We start from the raw sequence: 25,655 nt of genomic DNA, 5'->3' as shown, positions 1-25,655 counted from the left end.
ACGTTCAAAGACAATAAATTTCACAGATTAACAACCATAGAGTACCTTAGACCGGTCCACTATCTTCTGCTTCACCTTCTGAAACGAATCTTCATTCATGTACTCCATAGTCTCTTCGTTGCTCAATATTCTTTTGTTGAAAAAAAAAAACTGTGTTTTTAATTTTTATTTTGAAAATTTAATTTATAAGTGAATAAATTAATTTGAAAATTAATAGAAGAGTGGTCCTATTTTTTAGATAATATTTTAGTGAGAGTTAGAGTTGTATTTTTACCGGATTATCCTTTAGTTTTGTTTCTACTTAAACATAAAAGTGTAGAGGCATTTTTGAACTAAAAAATAAGGAATCCAAACAGGAGAAACCCCTTAAATAATAGTAGTATAGATTAAACATCATCTCCTTCTTTGTAACATATTATATTAAATTATTTTAAAAAATAATATTAAAATAATACAAGTATGATAGTAAATTGAAATATTATAAAAGAAATAACTTAACATCTATAACCTAGTCCCGAATTTTTCATTCAAATTCATAATATACCTGTACGTATGTCTATTTTATTTTTTTCATTTTTTTATACCATATTTTTACAAGAAAAAAAAATTAAATATTGAGCTGAATAAAACACGTACGTATTTCATATCGTAGATATTCTGTCTCATGCATTACTAACTATGATTTTGAGAAATAATGCTTGGTATTTTGTTGGAATTGTTACTAGAGAGTAATTATAATAAATGAAATTACATTTGGTTACGTCTAGGAAAACAAAAGATAATCAATTGGACTAGACGCCAAAAGATAGGGCCAAAAAACTGTGATCCATATTTGTGATATATCTTTGAAATAGAGAATATCAACTTCATGGTGAAAATTTTAATTTTCTTTAAAAGGATAAAAACAAAAATTAAAAATATACATAATATATTATCACATTATTATAAATTATATTCAAGAGTTATACCTTTTTGTTTTTAGATAATATAAACATAAGACATAGGAGATGGGAAAGGAGAGAGTGAGAAGACAAGATTTACAGCACTAAATTTATACTAGATTTACACCTGATTTCTAATAAGTTATTATCACATACTAAATTTATACTAAAATAAATTATCAATTGATTCAAACTTTGTCTTTATTTTTTTAGTGTACTAGATGCATATGTATCAAATAGTTAGCATACATTTAATAAGGGAAAATTGAAAATGTATGTTAAGAACATAAAAAATTAAAATTAAAAAAACATGTAATCTAACGATTAAATTTTCAAAATATATAGTCATGTTAATTCTTTCAATGGGATTTGAAACCTTAGGCTATAATAAAATTTGTAGTCAAACTTTGTCCTAAATAACTTGAGCTTCGCTCGAGAAAAAACATTGTTTTTATTTGTTTATTTAAAAAACAATTCAAAGTTCAAACCTAATTTTAGGTTCAACTATTAAATAATTCAAACTCAAATATAGTAATATATTCATGAATAAGCTCATGAATATTATGCTTCGCTTAAGCAATATAATATTATTTGTTTATAAGTATATAAATATATTTATACTAGACTCATCACACGCACTTTGCGCATGCGATTAAAATCTGTTTTATTTTTTATTTTGGATTTAGTAAAATAATGTTTAAAAGTGAGATAGAGATAGTGTCATAATTTTTAGGATCTTTTTCTACATGAGAATTAATAAAAGTTTGAAAGTCTAAAACTTAGGAACTTCTTTTAAAATAGTAAATTACTCTTTTAACCAGTTTGTTTTTTTAAATTTAAAATTATTTAACTAAAAGATAGGGGTATTTTAGAGAGTTTAAGAATTTGTGTAAGAATATTTTAGTACCCAAAATGATGAAACTCAAATAGGGAATTCTATTATTAATAGTATAGATAAACTTCACAATGGATTGTGTTAGTTTATAAATAAATTCATAAGATATCAAATTATTACTAGTTTGTTGATAAAATACAAATATCGCATTTCAAATTAAAATTATTTATAATTTTTAACAGTACAAGGTTGATAAATCTAGTTTTTATAAGTTCATAAACAAAAATAATTCTCTCCAATTAACTGAAATGATATAATTTCAACCCTATTTAGTTATAAATGATTAGCATAAATTAACTATAGGGTGAAAATTTTTAGTTGTGATGTTAACTACATATGGGAAAAGAATTAGTTAATTCACATGTTACGGAAAAAGATTAAATTTGTTCACTAAGAAAATGAACTAAATTTGAATATATAATCTAGTTTGATAATAAATTTGAACACAGCTCTTGAACAAAATAAAATTGAATAAATATTCTTCAAATTTAGTACATCTTAGCTCAACTCTTTTGCAACACTAATTACAAGCTAGCTACACAATCTTAAATATCAAATATGCTAATTATATCTTTTAACATTTATACTTTACTTCTAATGTTAAACATTTTCACTTTAAGTTAATGATTAGGTTTTAGTTTGAAATATTTATCAAAATAACATATATCTTAAATCTCAATATAAATTTAATCTAAACTAAAACTATGTATTTCCAATTATATATAATAATCTAATATATAATATAATAGGTATTATACGTTCTTATTTATATTCTTGTGCAATTTTTTCAATAAATTACACCAATCTTATTTGAGAAATTACAAAATGACACCTCCCTAGAAGTTTGACGAAAAGTCACTACTTCTAAAGGTTTTATTTATACATGCAGCACTAATTTTTTCAATAAATTACACACCAATCTTATGTTTGGACCTTGTTAGAATAGTGAGTTCCAGTTGGCTCAATTAGTAAAGTTTCTGATAGTTGAATAAGAGATTTAAGATTCAATTCCAGCTTACACCAAAAACTGATTGGTGTCTTAGTCTAATGATAAAAAACTATTATCAGAAGCAAACGTCATAAGTTGAAACTCTCTCAAAATAATCTTGTTAGAGTAAGGATGCTTAAGAACCAAGACAATCCTAGTAATAAGGCTGTTTGTGCTTGATTAGCCTCCTTGCATTTACTATTTAACCCAAATCAATCTTGAAGAACGTCTTGTACTTAGTACTCCCAAAATTTTAATGAATTTATTAATTTGTCTGCCAATATTCCATTAGATATCATAAGATGAATGCAAAGATATGTATGTTGTAAGCACCAAATACAGAAAAAAAATGAATGAATTTATAAATTTGAATTTTATCCTATTCTTATCAGATATATATGAATGCAAAGACCAGAAACGCAATAGATGTCCCGACAAGTTAGATTGTGAGAATACAGAAGGCGGTTACACTTGCAACAGGCAAAAGTCTCGACTGAAGATAGCCATTATAGGTATGCCCATCTATATATAAAGGCTATTTCATACACTTTTAGTTTACTAAACTAAATGTACGTGTAGAAAATGATGAACATAGAAAGTCAATTAGCATTTATAATTTCTGTTCTCTTGGCAACCTATCACTTCACTTCTCATCACTAAAAGATAGGCCAAAATGGGGGTATATCCCTTTCGCTGAAACTTTCCAACAAATTGTCTCATGTCTGAAACTATTTAGAAATATGCCCATGTTTTAAACTCGATTTCTAAAAATCGAGTTTCAATTAAAAAAAAAAAAAAAAAAAAAAAAAACTCGATTGGGCAAAAATCGAGTTATAGGCAATCAAACTTAAAATAAATAAATAAATAAAATCTTGAAACTCGATTTTTGAAAAATCAAGTTTCAAAACAGGGGTATTTTCCTAAGTAGTTTCAGACAGTGACCATTTTGCTGGAAAGTTTCGGCGAAAGGGGTATTTTGCCATTTTGGCCCTAAAAGATATAATCATACCTCGTATAACTTGATAGTTTCAGACTATTAGTTGAACATTACTCATCACTCTTCTATATTTTTCCACAAATAACAAATCTATCTAGAAAAAATAATTTTTCTCTATAAACCGGTACAATTCTTCATCTCAATTTTGATTTCTAATTACTAGATAGATTTTTATAGTACACTCTATTGCCAATAAGGACAACCTCATCTTTTTCACTTATTGTTCACAAGAAAGAGGTCAAACAAAGAAATTAATGAAAACTTTAATGGAGCTAACACATATTTTCCAACTCCTTTCTTTTTTTCTTTTTTTCGAGAAACAAACACACGCACACAAGGGAGAGGGAAAGGGGTTCTAACAAAAGCACACCACAACTCTACTCAAAAGCCATGGTAACTTTTAAGAAAGAGTGGGGCAAATTATACTACACACAACATACTCTCTTAAGCAATATGAGACAATTACCCTTTCTAAGTTGTACATATTATTCATTTCCATTTCTTTATGATTATTCCTTCCACTACATTACATTCCATCATGAACTCCCAAACGATAAAAATTAATTAGGAGCTAACACTTATTTAGACTTTGCATATTGTGAGAACGTATTAATGTTAAAAAAAGAAAAAAAGAAAAAAAAAGTTAGTAACCTTTATTGGGAAAGATGTTTCCAGATTCTTCGTAATTATGTTCAATTCTATTTACACTTATTCATATTTTTATATAGCCCAAATTTTGGCCGATGTTTCTAACCTAAAAAAAAAAAAAATTATTATGTTGATTTAATATTTCTATTTTATTTGCTTGATGTATGCAGTTATTTGTACAAGCATTGGGGTATTGTTTCTACTTTTTATTACTTGGTGGTTATACAAAGTGATAAAGAAAAGAAACAAAATTAAGCTCAAGAAAAAATTCTTCAAAAGAAATGGTGGTTTGTTATTACAATAACAATTATCTTCAAATGAAAACAATGTTCAGAAGGCAAAATTATTCAATTCAAAGGGGTTGGAAAATGCGACAGGTCGTTTTAATGAAAACAGAATACTTGGTAAGGGTGGACAAGGTACAGTTTATAAAGGAATGTTAATTGATGGAAGAATTGTGGCAATTAAAAAGTGCAACACAGTGGATGAGGGAAATCTTGAACAATTCATTAATGAGATTATCATTCTTTCACAAATCAATCATAGAAATGTCGTTAAACTACTTGGGTGTTGTTTAGAGACAGAAGTTCCTTTGCTAGTTTACGAATTCATTTCCAACAGCACACTTTTTCAGTACCTCCATGAAAAAAATGAAGATTTTCCATTGTTAACATGGGATATGCACTTAAGAATTGCCACAGAAATTGCCGGAGCATTGTCATACTTACACTCAGCAGCTTCACTACCCATTTATCATCGTGACATAAAATCTTCAAACATACTTCTTGATGACAAATATAGAGCAAAAGTAGCAAATTTTGGTACTTCAAGATCAGTGGCCATTGACCAAACTCATGTAACCACACTAGTATATGGTACTTTTGGGTACTTGGATCTAGAATACTTTCAAACAAGCCAATTTACAGAAAAGAGTGATGTTTATAGTTTTGGAGTGGTCCTTATAAAGCTTTTAACAGGAGAAAAACCAGTTTCTTTGACAAGATCACAAGAAGGTCGAAATCTATCTACATATTTCATTCTTTCATTAAAAGAGAACCGTCTCTTTGATATACTTGATACTCAGGTCAGTAAAGTTGGTAATAAAGATGAAGTCATGGCAATTGCTAACCTTGCAAAAAGATGTTTACACTTGAATGGAAAGAAACGACCTATGATGATAGAAATCATGATGGAGTTAGAGGGAGTCCAAAAAGCTTCTCCTATTCAACCAAATTTTGAAGAACACGAATATGTTAGAAATGAAGAAATGGAGCCTAGGAATGACATTTCTATTTCAAAAAGTTCATGTTTAGAATCAAGGACAGCTTCATCATCAGACGTCCTACCACTTTTATCCATTAAATCAATTTGATTAATAAACTAGGTACTTTTTTTTTCATGTTGTAAACTATTATCAAATCATATTACTATTTTAAAACTCCTCCTAGTAGAGTGGCAATAATGATATTATATCTTTGTTTGGTCTTATTTAGGTCCTTTTGGTATTGACATAGGAAGTATAATTTTAACTGTTGAGTTTTGACAATAAACTAGCGTTTAGAGCGTTTAACAAACTTTGATGATAGAGTGTTTTGAAACTATTATTCACAGCTGGCAAGCAAATTGATATTGTGAGAAATGACAAAAGATGACATACACCCAAGAGAATAACCAGTTACTCAAAGATGTCTAAATACCCTTATTAAGATTTGTAAAAGCCCCCAAAATGCTATTTTACATCTCAAACACCAAAATTCTAACAATATTCGAGCTTGTATTCTTTAAAAAAAAAATTACAAATTTGCTAGCATCTTAAATTTAGAACCTACTATTGCTAAAATGTAAGCTTAAAAAATCTTATTTTATTGTTTCTCTCCTCTAGCTCAACACTCTCAGTTCTCTTTCTTTTCTATCATCTTTCTCATCATTCTTTCTCTCATTCTCTTTCTCCCAAATCCTCTAGTTCTTTTAACCTAGCTAGGCTCCATGGCTGAAGCTCAGGAGCTTCTCCTCCACCATTCACCACCACATGGGTGGCCCTCTCTCTAAACTGTTAGGACATATGTGGAAATTGTTAGAAACATATGTTATATAAATTAGTTAATCCTTTGACAAAATGCACTTTACTTGTAATTGGATAGATCTAGGATGAGTTTAGTTCTTCAAGAAACAAGTGTTCAAGTTTAGTATTGAAGTCATGTAAATCTCACCAAGAAACAAGTGAAGAAGTAATGTTCATTAAAGCTCGACAGTATCATTTCTATCGAGGATTAATGTTGAAGCTCAACAGAAGCTGAATCAGTCGAGAATTACGAAATTAGAATTTCCATTGAATCAGACATTACCAATGTTTGAATTACATGGTCAAGAGTCCTATCTGATTTCACGCATATCCATGAGTATTTGTGTAGGTTTTTTTTTTTTTTTTCCTCACAACCCTAGACATATATAAAGACTATTTTAAGGGCCGTCATGTGTGATGCAAAGGGATGCAAATGTTGTTGCACTTGTTGTTACATGCATATCGTGACTAGAGACAGAAATTGTCCTAGTTCATCTTTCTCTTTGTAGAAACTACTGCGTCTTTACGCCAAGAGTTTTGTGACCAAAGAGCTTCCTGATTTTCATCGTTAATGAACTGAAGAACTTAGCAGCCAACAATTCTCCTCAAATTATTATGATAATCACGTACTGGGATCCATGCATCATTGATTAGTCATGTACTGAGATTCGTGCATTGAACAAAAAGATTGTTGCTACAATACAAGTCCAATTGGGTATTGGGAAAATGGTTCAACTGTAGGTTGGTATTAGGTATTGGAATTCCTTTCACTTGTAACCATTTGTTTTGATAATAGTGGATTCTTGGAAGTGGTGACCTTAAGTTTACTCGGTGGGGTTTTACCTCGGTGGTTTTCCCCATTCGAAAACAAATCACCTATACCAAATTTACTTTCTACTGCATTTAACTTAGTTGGTGATTTATTTAAGTTGTCACGCTTATTGCATGTAATTGAATCTAATTAATTCACTTGGATAATTAATTGATTAATTTACCAAAGGGGTTAATACATTCTTGGCCTATCAAGTGGTATCAGAGCGGACACATTCTGATTAGGTTTAATTTTTGTTATGTGATCCATTGACCCCCTATTTGTCATGAATAGAGGACAATCTCTTATTATATCTCCTTTATTTGATGATTCTATGCATACTAGAAAGTACGCATGACAACTTTCTTGCAATCTTTAGATGAGAAGGTGTGGCAAGCTGTGGAGACTGGCTGGACTAAGCCGAAGGAAGTACCGGCTGATTGGGATGATGTAAAGATCAAAGCGGTAAACTTCAACAGCAGAGCATTGAACCCCATTTTCAATGTGGTCACAAATGAGGAATTTAAGAAAATATCATCGACTATAACTGCAAAGGAAGTATGTACCATTCTCTAAACAACTATGAAGGGACTAAGGCTGTCAAGGATTCAAAGCTCCAAAGGCTTATTACTAGCTTTGAGGAGATAAAGATGAAGGAGGATGAGTCATTTGATGAGTTCTATGCCAAGCTAAAGAATATAGTCAACTCAGCCTTTAATCTTGGGAAACAATTCCTAAACCCAAGGTTGTAAGAAATGTGCTAAGGTCTCTGCCTGAGAGATTTCATGCTAAGATCACTGCCATTGAAGAATCAAAAGATATTGACTCTATTCCTTTGATAGAGGAAGTTGGCAACTTGCAAACCTATGAATTGGATTTGACTAGAATTGGGAAAGAAAGTAAAAGTAAAAGTATGGCACTAAAGGCCATAAGTAATGAGACCAATGAATCTTCAGATGATGAAGATTCCAAGACGAAGTCCTACATCACTAGACAGTTCAAGAAGTTCATGAATAATGCAAATGAAAAAGGATTTGATAAGGATGACTGTAAACAATCCAGTTCATCTCAGCTCAAAAGCCAAGACAGAGGAAAGAAGGATGCTAAGGATGGCGGTCAGTACACTATTCCCTCCAAACCAAAGTGCTTCGGATGTCAAGGTTTTGGACATATGAAACCAGAATGTCCAGCATATCTCAAGTCAATTGGGAAAAGCAAGGCTCTTGCTGCTATCTTGAGTGACACCAAGCTTGAGATTGAGTCAGATGATAGTGATGAGAGGGAATCTTGAGTACCTTTACTGCTACAGTTGATCCTACTGAAGGGGTTACAGAAACAGTAGATGAAGAAAAGGACTTGGTGGTATCTAAGTTTGAGAAAATAGATGAACAAGATGACATCCATTTAGCCTATGCAAAATTGTACAAGGTTTCTAAGAAGCATGAGAAATTCTATAGGCTGGCCACCAAGAAGCTAAGTGATGTGGAGCTAGATCGAAAGGAGCTCTCTACAAAGGTTAATGAAGCAAATCAAACCATTGAAGCTTTGCGGTTTGAGAACAACTTCCTTGCTAAAAGAACAAAGAAGCTTAAAGCAGAACTATTCTAGGTTAAAGCTCAATTGGAGAGGACTTCCAGTGTAAAGCTCAATGAGATGCTAAGCTTTTAGAAAGCTGCTTCTGATAAAACCGGTTTGGGGTATGATTTCTTTTCTCCTAATATTGCTTCATTTAGTACAACTATGTTTGTCTCACCTACTGATAATGTTAATTCTAAGAATGATGAAGCTAAAACTGAAATAGCTAGTTAGAACTTAGATAAAGGAAAATTTATTTTAGGAACACCTCCTAAGGTTGAAAAGAAAGAGGCTAGAAACCCTAGGACAAAAAGGGAAAATAACAAAAAGTCTCAACAAAAGAAGTCGCATTTCAGTTATCATTGTGGAGCTTCAGAGACACTCATCCAAATTGCTACAAGTGGTTAGCCACTTAACAAAGCAATAATATGCTCTTATCCGAAAACCAGAATCAGTTTCCATTATCTCTTACCCCTCTTGGAGATCTTCTCAAGGCCCTCATGTTCCTTTCGAACTTGAAGGGTTTCAATTCTTCCCCTTCACCATCAGATCAAAGGTTCATTCAAAGGAAAGGTTCTTCCAAGGCGTGGAAGGAAAAAGGCTCAAAGTGATTTAGTCACTTTTTCTCTCTCTCCCTTTATGGTTATGCATTACTTATTTGCTTTGCTTTCTTGTTGAGTCAATCTAGTTTTATGCTTTGTATGTTTCTTTATGTTTTTGTTTGGTTGTTTTTCAGTTTTTGCTTTATTTGTTTTTCATAAAAATTGAAAAAATAAAAAATCAGAAAAATATAAAATAAAAAAATAGTGTGTGTTTGTGTATATTGGTATTTGTGTAACTTGAATGGCCATTGAAACAAAGTTTTCTAAACTTTGTGTCTCTTGTAGCTTAGATGAGCATCTCTATGCACAACTAAGTAAGTGAGCTTTGTGGCTCGTGTTTGTGATGAGTACGATTAAGTAATCTCCTATGCTTAACACTCATATCACTCTTTTTGACTAGAATGACTAGAAAATCCTAAGAGAAAGGCATAAATAACCACCTCACCACTAAAACCCATCATGTATAACATCTATATGTTTCGGCATAGCAAAATTGTGATGTTTAAACTTACATAATTTGGTTTTTTTTTCTCTCTCTCTTATATGCCCATGCATGCTATGCTCAAAAGGAAACATATGCAAAAATACAAAAGCAAAAAGAATCAAAATGCTTTTAAAAATAGTTGTAAGCATGTTTCTAGAAGATGTGAGAGTTATATGATATACCTCAAAGGTGATAGTCCCCATCAAGTAGTTATGATTGTGTATAAATGTATTTGATTTTCTTATATCTCAAATTGTCATAATATGAGACACTTATGCACTCTTACTATATTTTCATACACAACACGCAAATTCTTTGCTACTTTTGATACATGTGCAGATACAATGTGATTTGGCTATCACAAGGAATACAAGTGTTAATTTATGCTCACTAAAGTGTCTTAGCTTGGTTTTGAAATATAAAATTGGTTAGGCACGTTTAGTGTGTGTGTGTTTTGGATCTTGAATGCTTTGTATTTTTGTTAAGAGATGTTTTGAGAGCTTAACATGTTGATTGGATCAATGTTTGAGTAGGCTGCCTGTTGCATTCATCTCTTTATGTTTTTCTCTTCTTTGAAAAACTCATTTTCTTCAAACTCAACACCTTCTCAACAAATCTTCAACAGATTCCCCTCTATCAGGCCCTTCTTTCTTCTTTTCTTAATAGATCTTATCGCAATCTTGATCCATCAAGGTTTCTAGATTTCTTCTTGATAGATGCTCAACAGCTTCTTCGATCCATCGAGCAACTTTCTATCTGGCCGATAGATTCTCGACAACTTCTCGATCCATCGAGGTGTTTTTTTTGTGTTGACAAATTCTCGACAACACCTCAACAGATTCATTTCTATCGAGATTTAGTGCTTGACAGATATCTCAATCCATTGAGATGCGATTTCCATTTAAAGGCTAAGCACGAATCAGATTCATTTCTCACTTCTCTCTCTCTACAGAAAACTTCTTTCTCTCCCTCCAAACACCCTTTTCTCACTCAAATCTCTCTACCCATTGCATTTTCGGCCTATTCCAAGATTAGATCACTTGGTAAGCTTCCTAAAACCCTCTTTTTTCATGCATTCATGCATTTTAGACCTAGGTTTTGGGTTTTTGAAATTTTTTTGTGAATTTGTTGGGTTGGGTGATTTTGATTTGATATCGTATGTTCATGCATTTAGATATGTGATTGATTATTATGAAATGTGTGCTGATAGGTTTGGATTAGGTTTTTACCCATGATGCAATTTAAATTTTGCACATCACATTTTCATGCATTTTTCATGCATACATCTTTTCATTTCTTTTCTTTTCCTTGTTATCTATTGTGATGTATTCTCTCTCTCTCTCTTTCTCTCTTGGACAGATTGCGCATGGCACCCAAAGAGTGTAAGTCCACTCCGGCTTGGAACCTTTTGCTTTTGGGTCTTTTACTTCTTCTGATCCTATCCCCCCTCTTCACATTTGGTTCCGTCATGAGAAGGCCTCAAAGGACTTTTTGGATAACTTTCAGAAACGTGGCATTCATCTGAAGCGCCATGTTATTCTGTCGGACTTTTTCGACACTTCTCTCCACACTGTCATTCGGACTCAGGGATAGGAATCTCTACTTAAGAGACCCTTGAGGTGTCTCATCGTGTTTATACAAGAGTTTTACTCCAATATACACAGTATTGATACCTCAGTACCTCGATTTGCCACAACATTTTGAGGTACACATATTGTAGTTACCTCGGATTTTTTTATCCGAGGTACTACATGTTCCGAGGGTAGCGCATCCTGACTACCCTAGCTATGATCGTCTTTGACTATGTCCAAAGACGAGCTTCTATCTCACTTTTGTGAGACGCCTTCCACATGGGATGGGAAGCAAAACATCCCATGCTCAGGCTTTGCAAAAGGTCTAAAATTCCTTAACATGGTGATAACATTTACTCTTACTTCCCTGTCTCACCATAACTCTATCACAGAGTCTCATGTTCGTTTTATTTTGTCCTTCTTAGAGGATCTTTCTATAAACTTCCTTTCTCACTTTATCACTTCTGTCCTTGATGTCTATCAGGATACAGTGATCCGTGATAAGCTCATCTTTCCTTTGGCTATTATGCCAATCCTTCACCACTTTTCCATCCCCATTCCTGATTCTACTTACTACACCAGCATGGGTGCCATCGACGCTAGTTCTGTTCAATGAAACGAGGCTCAACTTCTACCGAAACGGCCACGTGTGGAGTCTTCTAGTCCTGCAGCTTCAGTTGTTCCTTCCACCTCTGCCCCTTCTTCCTCGACTGGTGATGTGACCTTGGAGGCGATCATGGCGTAGCTTCAATGCATAGATGCTCACCTTGACACTCTCACTAATGAGTTATGTCAGGTGAACACCCGTGTCAGTCGTATAGCATGACGACAAGCTCGCCTTAGTGGTTTCACCGCTTCTCCTTCTCCTTCTCTAGAGGCTTTGGTAGATGAGGATAGTGATGATGATGTGATGATGAGGATGCTAGCTTTTCTAGTGATGATGAGATGACAATCTCTCAGTGACTTATCCTTTGTCATTCGTGGCAAAAAAGGGAGAGTAGTTTTGGAATAAAAGTAATCTTATACTTAGGGAGAGAGTTAGTATAGGAAATTTTTGTTAGGGGGAGTGTCTATACATTTTAAAGGATGTAGTGATGTTCTTATGACTTTTCTTTTCTTTCTTTAGCGAGGTTCTTATGTACCTTATGTATATTGGTTTTGTGACCATTCATTTATTGACATACATTGTACTTGTCTTTTGAGATATGTATATGATGGTGTATGTTTTTCTTTACCTATCTCTCCATGTGTTGTTTCTTTTCTCTCTTTATACACATGTTTCTTTATGTATGTAATCTATATTTATGTTTCACACTAAGATACCTTGATGAGTTTTGTTTAAAGTGTTTCAGAAAGATAGATTGTGAAAATCTATCATGCCATGAACTCTCTTCTTACAAAGTTTTTCAAGAGTTTATGTTAGGATTAGATTTTTTTTGTATTCCAACAAGTGGTTATGAGTTTAGTGATTTAAGACTTCTCTTATGATTCATGTGTTTGTTGTGGTTTTGTCATGAATTGCCAAAGGGAGAGATTATTAGGACATATGTGGGAATTATTAGAAACATATGTTATGTAAATTGGCTAATCTTTTAACAAAACGCACTTTACTTGTAATTAAGTAGATCTAGGATGGGTTTAATACTTCAAGAAACAAGTGTTCAAGTTTAGTATTGAAGTCATGCAAGTATGACCAAGAAATAAGTGAAGAAGTGTTGTTGATTAAAACTCGACAGAAATCTCGACAGAATCATTTCTCTCAAGGATTAATGTTGAAGCTCGACGGAAGCTCAACAAAAGCTGATTTTGTTGAGAATTACGAAATTAGAATTTCCAGATTTGATTTCACACATATCCATGAGTATTTGTATAGGGTTTCTTTTCTCAAAACCTTAGACATATTTAAAGATTATTTTAAGAGCCGTCACCGAAAACAAAAATTGCCCTAGTTCATCTTTCTCCCTGTAGAAGCTACTGCATCTTTACGCCAAGGATTTTGTGATCAAGAAGCTTCCTGATCATCATCGTTGATGAACTGAAGAACTTTGCAGCTAACAATTCTCCTCAAGTTGGTGTGTTAGTCACATACTAGGATCTGTACATCATTAGTTAGTCATGTACTGGAATTCGTGCATTGAACGAAGAGATTACTGCTACAATACAAGTCCAATTGGGTATTGGGGTAAGGGTTCAACTATAGGTTGGTATTAGGTACTGGGACTCCTTTACTTGTAACCGCTTGTTTTGATAATAGTGGATTCTCGGGAGTGGTGATCTTAAATTCACTCGGTGGGGTTTTGCCTGGATGGTTTTTCCCATTTATTTTCCGTTGCATTTAACTTACTTAGTAATTTGTTTATGCTGCCACGCTTATTGCATGTAATTGAATCTAATTAATTCACTTGGATAATTAATTTATTAATTTACCAAATGGGTCAATACATTCTTGGCCTATCATAAACTTAAACCCAACTCTCCCTTCTCTCTTTCTCTCACCCAATTCATTGTGCCGAAGCTCCATGGCCAGAGCCTTGAGCCCCAAAAATTGCCTTTTCTTCCCTAGATCTCTCAGCCTCTCATTTTATTTCTATCCCTCTCTCGAATTGAATTTTTGGTGGGGGAAAGTTTGAGATGATGTTTTTCTTTGTTTTTGGTCATGCAATGGCCCTAGGTGACGCGTGGGTGCACTCTCGATGGCATGTGAGGACAAGATTGGGTTTATTTGGCTCTCTTACCATTCTCTGTATTTTCTAGAAATTTAGGTTTGCTTGCTGGAATTTTCATGGTTTAGTTTGGTGAGATTTTATGGTTTTGCAGTGAGTTATCTTAGGTTTTTGCTAGGTTTATTTTAATGGTTGCAGTGGTACACTAGTACTTGTTTATGACTGGTTTTTTTTTCTTTTTTTTTCTTTTTTTTTTCTTTTTTCCTTGTATAATTGCAATGGTGGTTGAATTTTGGTTGTGGGCAGTTGCTGTGGAGAGAGACACATGGAGAGGAAGAGAGGAAAGCGAGAGATAATTAGTTTATACTATTATTTTATTGGGGTGTTTATATAATTTTAATGTGTTGTATGTAAAAATAAAAAGGAAAATTTGCAAAATAACACCATTTTACTAACTATGTCGTTAGTTAGTAATGCTTCCAAACTATTTAGCAAACTAACAGCTCAAGTTTAAGAAATTCAAGTTCAGTGTAGCAACTCAACTCTTATAGACTCGAGTTCCATGTGCTAGTAGAGCTAAGGTGGATTAGATCCACCACGTGGAACTCGATTCTTACATACTTGAATTTCTACTCTTTCCTTCTTCCTAATTCCTTCATTTTTGTTTTCTTTCTCCATCTTCCGTCTTTTTTTTCCTTCTCCATCTTCTACCATCCCACTATTCTTCTTTTCCTTTCTCAAATTCACGCAAAAATAATTCAAAACCTTACCCTCTATTTACGGCTAAGAATGGTGAGGAGAAATTGTTAGCTATGGCGTAACACAGTGAAAACACTAGGCCGAAACGATACCATGGCAAATGATATTTTGCAGATATTCTCCACTTTTGACGGCAAGTTTTCTAGCAAGAAGTTGCCTAAGAAAGTCAGTGAGGACAATCCTAGAGTGAGCGCGGTGCTTGAGCATAGCCTCAAGTCGTTGGACCGTTAGATCTCTCAGTACGTGGCAGCGAAACATCTGATCTAGGATGATTCCGCTTTTCATTGTGGGTCTTTGGGGTTGCAAGTTGAAGTTGATATATGTTGTTTCGTTGTGGGTCATGCTTAGGTTTGTTGATTTCATTGTTTCATGGGCCTTTGGATTTGCTTGATTTCATTGTTCCATTTCAGCTTGAGTTCCACATTAGCTCTGCCAGCACACGAAACTTGAGTCTCTAATAATCGAGTTGAACTCGAGTCTAAGAAAAACCAAATGTTAATTTGCTAAATAGTTTGGAAACGTTGCTAACTAATAAAATTGTTAGCAAAATGGTATTATTTTGCACCAAAAAAAAAAAAAAAAAATCCATACTAGGAAGTTGGGTGAGTTGTAAATTGATATGTTAAAATAAATAAAGTAGCTTTTAAGATGATAAATGAGATATTTTTCAATGTTTAAACATTAAAAACTGTGGGCCCCAAAAAAATAACATGTTTGGTAGGAGTGTTTTCTTAAGAGTGTATGAGTTACATTTATCATTTTAGAGTGTTTAAATACTGAATTTAGAAAACTCCTCTTATATACCAGTTTTCAGTTTTCAAATAACATTGTTCAATGGCACTTTTGTAAATATTTTAAAAAAGTAGGTCCCACTTATTAGACTACATATCATCACTAAAAAAAAAACACACACACACACCAAACACACAATTATATTTTTTTCACTTTTGAAAAAACGTTATTAGAAATATAGTACCAAACACATTTTTTGTATTATGAGTACTTTAAATACGTGTTTTCACAATATTTTTTAAACCACAATTCTCACATCATTCTAAACAACAATACTCAAATACCTCTACTTAACAGGCTCTAATCCTCTAAGGACCTTCTATGTTCCTTTTGGCAATGGTGTAGTAAGTACAGTCTTAATTGTTATTAGTAGATTTTTTGCAATACAGTAGAATTTCAACTAAAAAAAAAATCTTTACCATTTGAGTGTTTAGCTCTTTAAATTTTTGTACATGCTAAGAGTCTTGTATCTCAACTAGAATCTCTTAGTGTTTCTAAAAAAGACATCTAGGATTCAAATCCAACTCCCCCCCCCCCCCCTCTTCATTGTTATATAACTATCAAATTAACACCCAAAAAAAAGTCTAGATTTATAAAGTATGAACATTAAATTGTAGAGTTTTCTTTTCTTAAATAATTTTCGTCAGATTGAATTTTCTCATGTACGTAGGCAAGGTAATAGACCAGCCCATTTATCAGCAAAACATGTTTTAGGTATTGATGATTTCTCTTGGATTGAAGAAATTCCTTATTTCTTAGAACAAGCTTTTCTCCAAGATGTAATCTTTTATTTTAGATTATAAATAAAGTTTTCAGTCCTCCCATAAAAATTAAAAATAAATAAATAAAATTTCTTAAAGAATTTTTTCACGTTCAAGAAACCGCCCCCCACTCCCCTTTAAATCTCTTTAACAAAATTACAAAAATGAATCTTAAGAGTCGTACACGTTTTTTTTTTTTTTTTTTAATATATTTTATTATTATTTCTTTTTTTATGTATTGCATTACGATCTTTTTATTTTGATGAATTGACTTGTGTTGATATTTCATTATATTAATTATTTTGTTATTAAAGTTAGGGGTTTGGGTTCAAATATATATATATATATATATATATACTAATCGCTAACCCGTGCTATGCACAAAAACCTACCTATTCGTGAAGTAGACTAAAATAATTTTATAAAATCTGAAATTGATTAAGAAACTATACTAATGCATGATACTGCAAAAAATAACTTTAAAATTCAGATATTAAAACTTTTGAAAGACCAAAAAATATTAAAGAATCAGATAATTCATTGCTTAGAAATTATTGAAACAAAGCAAAACATATATGACTAAACAATAGAGAAATATAAGAAAAAGATAGGTTACATTCAAAAGAATAATGCATGGCTATAACTTTTGAAAGAAATCAAAAGATTCAAAACTTACAAATTATAGATAATATATATATATATATATATATATGTATGTATGTATGTATGTGTGTGTGTGTGTGTGTGAGAGAGAGACTATATAACAAAGAAATATAAGAGAAATATGTGTTACCATCAAAAGAACAATTCAGATGTTAAAAATTTTGAAAAGCCAAAAAATATTAAAGAATCATAAGATTTATTTCCTACAAATTTTTGAAACAAAACAAAATGTATATGATTATACAATAGAGAAATATAAAAGAAAAATTGATTACCTTTAAAAGAATAATACATGGTATAGTCATCAGAATCTGCTAAACATGTTCAAATATTGCAAAAATTAACACAAATTTAGATGTTAAAAATTCCAAAATGCCAAAAAATATATATAATTAAAGAATAAGTTATTGAAATAATTCAAAAAATATATGAATATTCAAAAGAGAGATATAAGAAAAAGAAAAAAAAGTACATGAACATATAAAGTAATAAATTTTAAATTTTAACAAGTCTAAACATTAAAGGATGAAAAAAAAAAAAAAATAGTCACAAGCGTAGGGTTTGGTGGTTCATGTACAAAAATCACTTTTTAAAAAATACATGAAAACCCATAATTTTTTTTTTAAAACAAAGTAAAGGAAAATAAAATAACAGAAGAAAAAACTCATATCTCTACTTAGCTTTAAAAAAAAATTGGGATTTGCATTACTTTTATAATGTTCATGATTAATCTCACATATTTGGAAATAAATTATCAACGTTTGAGTATGGATTTAAGTTAAACTTGTTAAAGAGATAAAGTTTCACTTCTTGTTAAATTTGGACTTTGGCTGTCGATAGTCTTAAAAAATAATTTTATTTCAAAAAAATAATAATGATATTATATATATATATATATATATATATATGTATGTATATATATATATATATATATATATATATATATATTTATATATCATAAAAGTCAGAGTTGGTTCAGTAACGTCCTTTGCAGAGAAGGAATTGGAGTTGAATACAAATTGACCAAGTCAAAACCGATTAAATTGGTATTCAAATGCCTAGCTAAAAACTTCAACTATTAAATTGGAGTTGCTTTTTTTTTTTTTTTTTTTTAATTATTAAATATTGGGTTTGCTTTTGGGGAAGAAAGGGAGGTTTTTTAATTAGGTTTTTTTTTTTTTTTTTTAATATTGCTAATGTGTAAATTTTTGAGAGCTTCAAAGGCTTGAAACATATATCTAATAGAATTTTACGTAAACTAAACTATTGTAACAGTTGATAAGATAATTACACGTTGAAAAAAAATAATAAATATATAAAATATAAAACTCAAAATAAAAAGAAAAAGAAAATACTGATGATATGGAAAATTGTGGGAACTTCAAAGGTTTCGATTATATATATATATATATATAGATTACATATATCTTTTTCTTTTTTCTTTTTTTTAGAATTAGATTACATATATCTAATAGGGTGTTGAGGACAACTTTCTTGTTACGTGACATTATTTCATGAGCAACCAGCATCATATCAACATTATTATGAATTTTGGATAAATCTTATTTAAAGCCCAAAATAAGTATATATCTTATTCAGGCCAAAATGGCCCATTAGCATTAATTTTTGAAATATTTAGCAACAGAGCACTGTTTCGGAAATAATTAGGGAAATACCACTTTTTCGGGCCCTATAGCGGCGTTTTCCTGCAAAATTTTTTTATAAGTCCCATAACAGGTTCAAGGGGCCCTATAGTGGCGTTTTTAAGCCCTATAGTGACGTTTTTGGGCCCTATAGCGGCGTTTTCCTGCAAAATTTTTTTATAAGTCCCATAACAGGTTCAAGGGGCCCTATAGTGGCGTTTTTTAAGCCCTATAGTGACGTTTTCGGGCCTATAGCGGCGTTTTCGGAAAAAGTGATATTTCCCTAATTATTTCCAAAACAGTGCTATGTTGCTAAATATTTCAAAAATTAATGCTAATGGGCCATTTTGGCCTCTTATTCAACTACATAGATCTTTTACTTTATCAATTGGGCTCATGACCCATAACGTCATCAAGGATGGACTCTGGATGGGAAGCTTGTATTATCTTGGTCATCTTATTCAAGAATTTACGAAAGAAAGAGGCAAGATCATTATTCTTTCTATCTCCATCAAAGTTCTTCAAGAAGCAAAATTATTCATCTACTATGATATTAAATTGCATTTTGGATTATTCTAGTAGTAAACTCAATATCTAGACTTCCAGTATCAACAAGTTCAATGCCTCAGAAACGCAGAATCAAGGATAAGATATTATCCAGCTGTGGGGTTGAACGTTGTGTTAAGATTATTATTGAAAATTTCTACTTCAATCGCGAACACAAGAATGAAGTTTGCTTTAATAACATACTCAATCATGATCAAAGCAGCACCATATCTAGCTATAACCTTGATCACATGATTACTGGCTACAATATTGCCCTGATGTACTCAATCCAGCAGCATCATCTCCAGCTGTCAGCAATCTCAAATTGGCTCATCCAAAAAAAAGTTTTCAAGCAAATTCTTTACTTGTGCATGCCCTTGCAATACAAGCCATGCACTCAGGAGGCTAAATGTTGAGGATAATTTTTTTCACACCACATGGCATTATTTCATTGGCAACTCGCGCCATATCAACATTTTTATGGATTTTGGATAAATCTTATTTAAAGCCCAAATAAGTTTATATTTTATTCAACTACATGGATCTTCTATTTCGTCTTCATCAATTGGGCTTATGACCCATGACACCATCAACATCACTATATGAATTGGGCTCAAGCAAAGATTCAAGGCTCATGGCCTTTATTATCTCTCTCATACTCATGGAAAGCGGCTTATCCAATAAAATCCCATATTTACACAAGACAACATTAAAACCCATGGCAAATTATCTCATTTTCAGCTCATGATCAAAGCTTATAAGTCTCTTTGAGGAAACTTTCGGAGTCATGGAGTATGTACAATAAACCTCCAGCAGTTTAAAGTTGATAAAAGAAACATGTTATTTGACATGTTGTCTCTAATTCCTTGAAATTTGAAAAGTCAGTGTGTAGTAGGTAGTATTTAGTAAGCCTCTCATATTACATAATACTTAAAATGATAAAATTTCTCATTGCTCTTCACTTAAAAATTAATATTCATCACATAAAGAATACTCAATAGGTCTAGCCATCTAAATGCTGGCCAAGTAACTATTCATTCAATCTCTAACCATTCTTATACAAATTTGGAAATTTAACTATATTATTTCACATAAACTGTATTATTATTTTCAGCCCAATCCAGCCTTAAGACATGGCTAAATCTTATTGTTTATCTTTATTTTCTAAAATATAAGAAATATATTTAATATCTCATCTAGCTTCTGTAATCTAGCATTAAATGCCCAAATACTCCCTTCTAGCTGCTTAATCAGAGCATTAAATACTCTTCTTGTTCCCCATGATTTGGTCACAACACAAAAAGACCATAACTATATCTCTAAAACTTCATTAAATATCAACTAATTAGTTAATTACTTACTAAAATTATACTATAATAAAATCATGTACTAAACATATAAATTTCAATAAGAGAAAGCTTAGTACCAATAGTGGGCATATGTCCCAAAGTGACAGCATCAACTATACTATAATAAAATCATGGACTAAACATATAAATTTTAATAAGAGAAAGCTTAGTACCAACAGTTGACATATGTCCCAAAGTGACTGCATCAACCCATTAATTAGACATGGAAAACAAAAAGGATTCGGGTTAGGTCAATCAGGTTGCAAGTTAAAATGAATTCAGGTAAAAAAATGGGTCATTTTATATGGATAAGAAAGGGAGAGCATCAACCCATTAATTAGACATGGAAAACAAAAGGGTTTGGGTTAGCTCAATCAGGTTGCAAGTTAAAATGAATTCAGGTAAAAAAATGGGTCATTTTATATGGGTAAGAAACAAGTTGGGTCAATTAGATTTCAGGTCGAGATAACCCGTATTTTTCACATAAATGTTTTTTTAAAAAAACAAAATGTATTTGCCATTTGAAAAGTCATGCAATAAATTACTTGATGTAAAATACATTACTTTGAATCACCACTCATATTAAGAATGAGCTTAGCTAAACAAATTAATACTTGTTCAATAATGTTAAAATTATACAAATCCCAACATTACTAACAAAAACAAAATAACACAAAGCATATGTAAAACAAACTCACAAGTTCATTTCTACACAATATCAACACCCCAAAATATAAAACAAAATTACAAATGCCTTATTGGATAACTAATTTGACAAAGAATAAAAACATATAAGAAATTTACAATCTTAAAATCCAATTTTATAATCTATTATCAATTATGGTTGGTACTCTATTTCAATTTGAGAATATACATTAAAATTTGATTGTTTACTTATTTATACATAATCTCTTTTATGAATATCATGTCATTGTTAAGCAACATACACTTTAGAAAATATCATAATTTATTTTGAAAATCAGTTTATTTTGGACATGAATTGTTAAAAAATAGGCCTAAACATTCATAATTTATGCTAATTTCATTGATGTACTTTGACTTCACTCTTTTCACACTTTTGAATGTTTCTCATATATGTCTGTAATTTTAAATATTTTTTTTTAACTCTACTGTAACCTGATAATCTTGGCATGTACTTTATTATTTGATATCTAAAAATCTTTCTCATGACAAAATGTCTCAACCATTGATCTTTCAATTTATTTTCATGCAGTTATGTAAATGTCTCAATTGTTTCCTTAAAGTCATTGTATCTAAATGATGTTAAATATATATATATATATATATATGAATGGCGTTATCCAAAAAATGTTAAAATTTTGATTTTTTTTATAAAAATAAAAATAATAATAATAATGTCAATTATATATTGTCAATTAAGTTTGACTTGTGCACTGTAAAGCTCACAACAAACAATTAAATAATATTGTTTTAATTTTATTATTTTTTTACAAAAAAAAAAATTAATTGTTCAGGTTACGAGTCAGGTCGGGTTGACCTGCACAAAATGGGTCAGGTTATGGGTTAACTCATTTTTGCTTCTGGTCAAAAAATTAAGTTTTGGGTCAAGTTGGGTCAACAAATTTTGACCCGTTTTGCCATGTCTATCATTAATACTCAATTCCAACAACTAGCTGTCATAACCAAAGAAGTATAGATCCCATAAAAGAAATCTTACCATTCTAAGCCATAATCCATGAAAGATATGCTGAATATTCTCTCCAACAAATGACAGCTTCCAGCTAACATCATCTACTTGAGCTCTAAGTAATAGTTGTGTCAAGACAGTTGTGACAGTAGTGACAGAAATCTTAAAGTTTCAAATTTTCTTCTTTTGGCTAAAATCCAAAAACCAACTAAAGAAATTACTATTTCTTTGCTAAAAGCCTTTCTTTACTTGTCAGTCTTATCTCCAGCTGATCCTATTATAGTTTCATACTTGGCCCTATATAAAGTTACTACTCTTACACACATTACTACCCATCTCTTTCATCTTCAGAAACTTTATTATTTTGCTACCATATACATATTTCAATACTTCTTTACTCCTCTTACAAAAATCTCTTAGTAGCCAAACACTACTCTCACACTTTATATTTAGAAAATTCATCTATCTTGCTGCACATATCTCCAAATACCTAAGCATATCCCTTTCTTCATTTCTCTTACAAAATCTCTCCTCTTAGAAAGCAACACAACCCATTACATAACACAAAACTAGTAAAGCAAGTCTAATATCAGATTTTTACCATCTTTGATTTCCATATCTCTCATATTTCTCATGTATTTCACAAAACCATTTCTCATAAAGTATATACATATTTTTCATATATCTCACAATCTCATTTCTTACGAAGTACTTATACATAATCACAAAGTACCTCTCATACTTCTTGACATCTTACAAAGCTCATTTCTCACAAAGTACCCACACATATTTCCCATATGTATTTTCCATACATATTACAAGATCCATATCCGACAAATTATCTACATATACTTCCTCATACATCTTACAAATTACATATCTCTCAAAGTATCCATACATATTCCTCATTCATCTAACAAATTACATCTCTCTCAAAGTACCTATATACACTCCTCATACATCTTACAAATCCATTTCCCTCAAAGTATGTATACATATTACAAACTCTATATACTTTGAAATCTCCATATTTCACACATCCTCCATACTTCTCAAGATATATAAAATATTATTAGAAAAAGCCCTTCTCCTATAAGGCTGAAAAATCTCATATTAAAGTCCTTCTATGGAAGGCACAAATTTATCTTACAAAATTCCTTCTCATGGAAGGCAGTATCACCTATATCTTCACTAAGAATTAAAAGAGCATTATCACAGGTAAATTCATTTAAGTGCATGATAAAAAGGATAAGTTTAACCAACCTCTGCACACGACTGGACATACTCTCTCTCCCTCCAATTGCACCATTTTTTCCCTTTCAACCTTAAAGTAATCATGAAAGGATTCATCATATCATACTGCCTCTCCACTGCTAGACTCATTTTATCATGCTGATAGAATGTTATTAGTCCACTAATGTTATATCAAAGACCATACAAGATAAGTCACTATTTCTCTATCTCTAAATTTACTTTATTGACATGTTAATTATTACTGTGTAGCTGGATGCAAGTTACTTTAATGTTATCTCACTATTTAATAAACATGATTTTACAAATAAACATATATATTAATAAATTGATTTGTCACTGCTAAATATACATTATTTGGATATACCTTATTATGTTGAACATGAACTATACGATAGTTGGACACGGACTATCTTGAACCCATCTCATTGTTGGACACCTAAATATTTATTAATCATTCTCTAATATTGGATAATACCCAATATACATCATTACAATATTTAACTCATCATTCAACCAAAGCTATTACGTTAAATACATATTACTTTATTTCAACCATTAATTAAAGTTATTATACAAAATATGTTATTATATCAACCATTATCATGATTTTTAGACTTTGAGATTTTCTATTTTGTAAGACTAAAAATGCACCAAAAGCCATTAGTCTATTCAGCCTAATGTTAAGTTACGGACCCAACTCTCCAAAATAAATTTGGGTCTAACAAGGTCACTCCTCCACAGATGACATGTGGCTATGTGCAAAAATGGCCCTCAACATAGGGTAAAACTTAAATATCATTTCGAAAAAAGGCATCTTGAAAAAAATAACATTATTTTTATCTTATTAGTCAATATAATCAAATGTTTGAATTCAATTTGGGAACTTAATATACTACACCTAAATTTGCCTAAGTTTATTCTTATTTTACATCATTCCCAAAACACTTTTTTTAATGGCATCTTTTTGGAACTTTCACAAGGGTTTTTTTTCTTTTTCTTTTTTGGCATTTAGCATGATTGTGGGATAATTTTCGTTAGTTGTCAAGATTTTGAAACAATTTTATAACTAGCCTCTCGAATCTTTGAGACTTGAGTTCAGTAACAAAAGTCAAGCCTCTAAGACTCGAGTTTCAATGCTGGCACAACTGACATGGAACTCAAATCTTTCAGACTCAAATTTTATTGAAGAAGATCCAAAGAAGAAGAAGATCTGAAGAAGATCAGAAAAAGAAGAAGAAGAAGATCTAAAGAAGAGAAAGAATGTTAGGAACTTGAAAAAGAAGATCCAAAGAAGCAGGAACCTCCACGTTAAAGAAGAGAAAGAACGTTAGGAACTTGAAAAAGAAGATCCAAAGAAGCAGGAACCTCCACGTGAATTTTTTCTTCCACATCAGATTACCACCACTTGCAACTCGAGTCTTAGAGACTCAAGTTCCATCATTGAACTTGAGTTTCAAAACTTCGAAGTGCTAGTTTGTTAAGTAGTTTTGCAAACTTGACAACTAAAAATGTTCCCAAAAAAAAAAAAAAACCCTTTCATGATCCGTTAACTCCTATATATATATATATATATATATATATAAAACCAAAACTTTTGACTTTCTGTTAACCTCTCCAAAGCTTGCCACATCATTATTATTATTTTTAAACAAAATTATTTAACTTTCTTTTAACTACATAACAAATGTTTGACCAAGATTTGAACTATTTCTCCTAAAAAGCAAAACCCGATACTCTTCTTCCCAAAATCTCAAATGCTCCACTAGTCTCCCTCTCCTTCAAAATTTCTCTGCCATTAAATCGTTTCCCCCATGGAAAATACAAACACAAATCTGATTCACATCATAGTAACTGTCCACGGATGTTTATAATTTTGTGTCATCAAGTGCTGATTTTTTGTTCCCTCTTAGAAGATGTGGGTGGTTTTTTTTGGGTGGGTGATTTTTTTTGGGTTGTTTCCTCTGCAGAGTTGTCGTCACCAC

The 25,655-nt window shown here is 31.4% G+C and overlaps 1 pseudogene; it reads left to right on the top strand.

Moving 5' to 3' along the window:
* Nucleotides 1–3,126: 3,126 nt before the first annotated feature.
* On the top strand, nucleotides 3,127–5,957 carry LOC115985541 (annotated as a pseudogene).
* The last annotated feature ends 19,698 nt before the right edge of the window (nucleotides 5,958–25,655 follow it).

Source organism: Quercus lobata, chromosome 4, assembly GCF_001633185.2.
Source record: "Quercus lobata isolate SW786 chromosome 4, ValleyOak3.0 Primary Assembly, whole genome shotgun sequence".
NCBI lineage: Eukaryota > Viridiplantae > Streptophyta > Magnoliopsida > Fagales > Fagaceae > Quercus > Quercus lobata.
The sequence above is the reverse complement of the archived record's forward strand: the minus strand, read 5'-3'. Positions and strand labels throughout refer to the sequence as shown.